Here is a 7097-nt window from a genome sequence, read left to right on the forward strand (position 1 = left end):
GACACACATCACAAAGTGAAAAATGTTCCAAAGCTTCTATGGGTGAATGATGGGAAGCCCAGAAACATGCACACATCCCTGCAAACCTTATGTTTAGATAAGATGGACAACCTGGCAAGACTCATTGAACCTCTGTAACCCCTTGTGCACAATCGACCAATGTGGGGAGACCAAAGTGTTACACCCCTTTATAGAACAAGTGATGCTCAGTGAAGTTGTCTCAGTGAAGTAGGAAGACGGCATATGACTGTGTTACTTGTTAAAAATAAAATAAAGACTTGGGAGTGTTTTGGCTGACTAGTATAACTCAAACTACACAACAATGTGATGACTACGTCAAACTGATGAATGTCAGTCAATACGCTTTTCAACCATTCTTGAATTAACTTACCCTTAACTTTTTTAAATTTTCTCCTCAACCTTCCTTCATTCACTTTTTTTATTCGACTAGCCAAGCGACCGCAATGCAGAACGTGGACATGTTCGTGAACAGCTGGACGACAGCCAATCAGAGAGGGTATTCCCACACTTCACTATTTCTGATTGGTTTAGACCGCAATATGGGCCAATGAGAGATGTCCAGTGTTTGAAACTTTTTTTCCCCTTCTTCAAATGACTGGGACTTCAAAAATTTTGCTGGATGAGCTATTGAGAAATCAGGTCACATCTAGAGCCTTGCTCAGAGTGAGACTTCCCTGTGTAGAGTGAGAGAGTGAGAAACAGGGAAAGTGTGAGACTCACCAGATGGATTAGAACCAGCAACCTTGTATCAAGCTCATGCTTTCCATTTAAAGTCCTATAAAGTTGAAAGTTTCACTTGTAGGTCTAAGCTTTCTCATCCACACCCCGCGAGGAAATCCATAAATGGGCAAGTGATACCTGCATATGGATTAGGTTTATTGTCAGAAAAAAACTGAACATAATCTGTTTTTCAGTCTGCTGGGCAACATGGTCGAAGCAAACTATCTTTTCTGTCAGAAATCCATAACTCTGCAGGATGTTCTCATCAGCCAATCAGAGAGCATGAATCTTACCAGCGTGCCCCCATGCACTCCTCCACTCCTACCCTACTACCCCTGTTTCCCCATGTCCCTCAACGATTTTTTTTTTCTCCTCCAGCAACAAGCACATACACACCCTGCCTAGCAGGAGACATCGGGTTGGCAGATGAACAGCGCTGTCATTTGTCAGCCGCATCCCAGAGGTAAAATAAGGAGATAGGCAGCACAAGTCTGCATCACTGTGTGTTTGTTTGAGTGCGTGTGTGTGTCAGCTTAATTGGGCGTAGCAGAGATGTTGCATGGAATGATCAAAAAATTGATCCAAAACTTTGCTCGATGATTCCCGGCTTGAACTTGAGGAGCAGTGAAGGGAGAGAGGTTTGAGCTGCAGCTGAGCAAAGACGGAAAGAGATGCGGAGGAGACACAGATACAAAGGAGACCCTGATTGTAGAGCACGCTGAACGGAGTTCACAGTCTCAGGCTGAATACATTTCAATGTATTCATAATCATACTCGCTGTGGCTACTGAAACGAGCCCGTGTGTGTGTGAATATGTCATCACAGCGCGAGCTTTATTCTCTGGAGAGAAACTCCCGCTGTAAAGCCGCGCTGCATAAAACAACACTGCCACCCAGTGGTGAGATGATGCAATTGCTCTTTGCCTCGTAGGAACTTTCTAGTTGTGTTGAATATACAGTCGCGTCACCAAAGACACTCAACAACGCGTGGGTTTTTTTCTAACATATTTCTAGTCAATATTCATCTTACCAATAACGCAAGTTAGAAAATTAAGGGAAGACTTTTTTTTTTTACAACTGCAATTTCTGTTCAGGAAAAACTGAGGACACCTACCACATTCATTTTCAGTTTAAATGGCTGGAGCTTTATACAGACCAAAACAATAGGATTAAAACATATTTTCTACGCGTTTTGAAGGAGTTGTTCTCCGTTTAAACCTCAGACATTTACTTTGGTGTTTTTATAACAGTTAAAGTGAGAATGAACACGACCGTGAAATTAAAATGGATGTCGTCAGACCTCAAACATATAATAGTCAAAACAGTCTATGAGGAGAGAACGAGAAAACAACTTCCAACTTACCCAGTTCTGACTCTAAAGGCTGATTTTTCCTAAAAGTTGACCACGAGATGCTTAAAAGAAGATTCCAGAAATCCTGTCGCAGGAAGTGTCTCGCTGACTAGCGGGTAGGCTAGCTGCTGCGGGTAGGTTAGCTGCTGCGGGTAGGCTAGCTGCTGCGGGTAGGCTAGCTGCTGCGGGTAGGTTAGCTGCTGCGGGTAGGCTAGCTGCTGCGGGTAGGTTAGCTGCTGCGGGTAGGTTAGCTGCTGCGGGTAGGGCGTCTTTATAAGCACATTTCTTCACTTCCTGTTTTCAGACATAAATAAAAGAACATTTCTTTGTAAAGAACTACATTTTAAATGTTCCACTTTATTAGTTTATATAGACATAAACTAGTGTTGAAAAATAGTTATTAAAAATGTTACAAAATCTCACCGCGCTCTGAGGTTAGCTAGGCACCGGCCTCATCCATTATTCCGTGATTTCCTGTAACAGTCCCCCAGTGACAATCTAATTCAAGAAACTGATTAGCATACGTGAGCTATGGCGCTCATTAGCCTCATTATAGGTTCATAACTCTGACTGAAATAGATGAGACGCTTGTAACGCGGTTCAGGATAACTAAAGTCCCAAACACAGGCAGGGTTTGGTTCTCCTTGACACAAACACACACCAACACGTGTCAGTGCCTGCGATGCTATGGGCGATGTTAGCATCGTTATGTTAATCAAGTAACTTAGACCAAGAACTTCTGCTTTGAGCTGCTAAAAAAAATGTTCAGCCAACATGGGGACTCAAAGGGAAGTTACTGAAAACGTGAACAATACAGACGTAAAATCAATCTGCTGAATGTTCACCTCTAGTTAAAAATTTGTGGAAGACTCACTGAGATGCATTTGTGCTCAAAATAAAATCAGAAACATGCATAAAGCGCCAAATAAATGCATTCATTTTTATTTCCATATGGCACATGCCATTCCCAATCATCACATAAGGAGAAATTAATCAAATCTCCTTTATTCTACAGAAAGCGAAGGAAAAGAATGTAAGGCATTGCCATTTTTCTTAATGCAAACATTTAGATTAACGTACTAAAAATGCTTTGACCACTAACATGAACTAATATGTAGCTGTATAACCTCTGTTTTCACGTCTTTGTTGAAGGATTCTGGCCTGTTTTTTTAGTTTTGGCTCAGAAACGCTGTGTGTGATGCAGTGACGTGCGGTCAGGGGAGGCAGGTGAGGCAGTGCCTCACCAGCCATCATGGAAAGAAAGAAAATATATAATCATAAAGTAATTTAAATTGTTATATTCATCCGGTGGTTTGTACTAAAAAATATTTATTTTTCATGTAGCTTCACCAATTTCGATTTTTATTTGTTCAAAATCGCTGAATTTTCTTATTTTCGCATTCAAATGCTTGGAAGCGATGCCGGTGAGGCAGCAGCGAGCTCTGCCTCACCTTGGATTGCGCAACCCCTGGCTCTGCGCTGGCTGCTAAGCGGAGAGAGCATGTTGCTGTACGGCGTCAATAAAATGGTTTAAACAAATTTAATATGTGAGCTTATTTCCAATAATTTAGCTTATGTATATAATGTACAGTGCTTTTTGTCACCAACTGTGTTTGTGTAACGTGTTTCGTGTAATGAGCGATTATAAACGGCAGAGAACAGGTTCGAGGTGAGGCAGGCAGTTCTCTTGCCTCATGGCAGGGGGCGCTCAAGATCCCAGACGTTCGTCTTGTTCACTCCTCAACTGCCGAGTAAGTGACAGCGAGCTAGGCTAAACGATTCGGGAAGCAAGTCAAGTGCAGCGATAGATTATAATAGAGATAGTGATTTTTTTCCTCTCGCTTATCCCGACTTTCGACATGGATGACTACATTACAACACTAAAAAAGTTTTCTCAAGTGGACTTTCAATCGAAGCAGGAGATAATAACCAAAGGAAGACCAACGCCGGAGCTGAAAGGTTTGTATGTGTAAGGATGCAGAAGTGAAACATAACCTGTAAACTGCTGTCAATCTATGCATCTATTTGCAAATCTGATTCTGATGACGTCAGTGCCTCACCAGCTATGAACCTCACCGCACGTCACTGGTGTGATGTCAACTCACAAGCTTAAGATTGCATTAAGGTCCTCATGAGTATCTGGTTGTCATGTTGAAACACTCATTTGATGCCAGGGTATTTTCTCTTCAGATAAAGTATTTCAATGTATTTAAAATTATCCATAAAAAATAGGCCCAACAACATAAAATGAAAAACGTTCATACCATGAAGCCTGAGCCACTATGTGCCGGTGTACTGTGGTTTTAATTCCTTATTTGGTGTTTTCTGGCAGACACACAGACATGGGGACCTAAAACCACCCAACAGAACAATGTTGCTTTCATCAGTCCATAACATGTTGCAGCATTTCTCATTGGCCAGTCCATACCTTCTTTGGTTAATTGTAACCTCTACAATACATGCAGGTCTTACAACAGTGGGACATAGCCAGGTTGTGTGGTTGATATTTTGGCAGAAATGTCTTCTAAAGCCTCTCCTCTGTTGTCAAGTCTCACTGTAGCTGGTTAATGTCTGGTTAGGTTCTAACCAAGTTAGAGCCTAACGCATTGGGTGTGTCTCCCAACGCATTGTGTTCCTCACAATGTGGGCAAGAATGTTTGAACGTGGGTGGGCCGTAGGAACGGCTTCAACTCTTTGATGGTGTCATTTTGCCCATTTCTATTAAATCTCTCAGAACATTTGTTCGTTGCGGGTTGCTCTGTCCAGTGGATGCTGTATTCGCTCTTCTGGAAGTGTTGCCTTAGTTCATCCAGCGACGCAAATCCACAAATTAAGTCTGCTGCCAATCAAATCACTTGAGAGCTGAGGTATTTACAAAAAAACAACAAAAGAAAAAAACGGTTAAAGCCACACCCGTGGATAAGGGACAGGACTCTTTGAGTAGAACTTCTTTGATCACTCTTAAGCTAACCATTGGTTGAGTCTGCCATTTTGGCTATTCTTCAGTCCAGCAGGACTGTCTCTCTGAGTTTTGGTTTCCATTTTAAAACTTAGGAGATCCTTTTAGCCGAGCATCTTATTGTTTCCTGCACTTGTTTTAAATTTTCCCCTCTCGACCTTTTTAATCAAAGTTTTATTGTTTCTTTTGACAATGAACTTTGAAGTGTTGCTAAAATATACTATGAAATAAATTTGATTAACTGTTTGAAAGGTTGTTGTTTTTCAGGAGAACATCTTGAACTACCCGCTTTACTCAAATCTTCAGAGTAATGAACTATGACCTGGAATGTACAGCTTTTGCATTTCTAAAACAAAATCTTAAAAACTTGAAAGGGCATAAATATTAACGACGCAGAGGATGTGTTCACTTAGTAAAATTTAAATTACAGTTATATTTTTTGTGGCTGTAAAAGGAAGGATTTATCTCAGCAGAATTATGTTTGCAGACTGTACAGGATCCTGTGGTTTGGTTTACACCGCTGGAAAAGTTAAAGCGCATTAAATTAGTTTGGAGCCATAAATTGTTTCAACATGCCATGGGGGAATTTTTTTTTTCTTTTTTTTTTGCCAGGGACAATCAATTTCTGGATGAGGTTTCCAGTCATGCTACAGTGCTGAGGCCTTCCTGAGTCAGTGTAATGCTGAGTGGGAGGCAGTGAAGGTATATTGACATCTGGGTGTCTGCTTGACTAATGGAGCCACAGCTGAGTGTGGATGGCTTCTATCTGGCTTCCCATCCCATGCTGGAGAAAGTCATCACTCATACAGACGGAGAGAGAGAAAGACGAGGGAATGGAGGGGAAGATGGGCTATGAGCGTTGAGCGCTAGTGACGCAGCACAAATGAGAACCCACAAAGATGAAGACAAAGAAGGTGGATGTAAAAGATTTCGTCTGCTCTTGCTTCATCACCACCAATAATTTGGCCACAGTTAATTCATGGTTTAACATGGAGGTCAATTAGCTTCTTTTATATCGAACCACGTTGGATTGGGTTGCTAGCTTCATTAAATATTAAAATAATCATTTCAAAGCAGAATTTTGTCTCGGCTCAGGTTTAATTCGCCTGACACAAAAAGTTGTTTGACAATGTGGAACATTTGAATGAGACCAAATAAAATGCAGCCAATGTACGAGTCTGGTTCCTACATCCTACTAAAAGTGTTATTCATGTATTTCTACAATACATTTTAAATGAATGTTTTATTATGCTGACACTGTGATTCACCGGAGCACAGGCTCAGTTCTGAACCGTTACTGTGACTTTGCCACAGGCAGAACAGCTTTTTTATGTTGGACGGTTTTACTTCTTCTTTGTTCTGGTTCAGCAGGTGAAGTGGTCAGTCCCCGGGGTGTGTTTTAAAGTATGCAGCACAGAAAAGAGCAAATATTATTCAGGTTGTAATTTAAAGTCAGGTCCTGATGCCGCTCCCAGGGGAAAGGGAATGATTCAGCACAAACGGAGGCCTCAGGTAAATAAATCATTTTTTAAAAATCTATCTAATACATTTAATAATCCTGAACCATATCAGAAACTTGATTAGTTGAACAGCAAAGGTCCAGTTTAATGATCTAGTTTTCTTTTTTTTTCCTTTCACAAATATTCACAGTGCGACATTATTCCTGCATTTTACAAAAATTGTATGAAGTAAATTTCTTTCTTCAAAATTCCACACACAAATATCCCATTAAGACAATGTGGGAAAAAAAGTTTTTGAGTGTCATGTAATGAAAAGCAATGACAATCATGGCTGGTATTCTGTCTGTCGCTATTAATATAAAACTATAAAATTCAGAGACTGTTAATTAGATTAGGATTTTTTTTTAAAAATCAGCACAAGAAAATATACTTACTTCCGTTTGTGTACAGCATGTATGCAATGCAGTCTAGATTTGGAGAGAAATCTCAGATAATCTAAATGGATGCTCTCTGTAATTGTCCCGCAGTTCTTAGCACATGAAAATTTAAATGTTGCATGACATGATTATTCCTAAAAAAAAAGAAAT

The sequence above is a fragment of the Xiphophorus couchianus genome, chromosome 23 (assembly GCF_001444195.1).
Source record: "Xiphophorus couchianus chromosome 23, X_couchianus-1.0, whole genome shotgun sequence".
Classification (NCBI taxonomy): domain Eukaryota; kingdom Metazoa; phylum Chordata; class Actinopteri; order Cyprinodontiformes; family Poeciliidae; genus Xiphophorus; species Xiphophorus couchianus.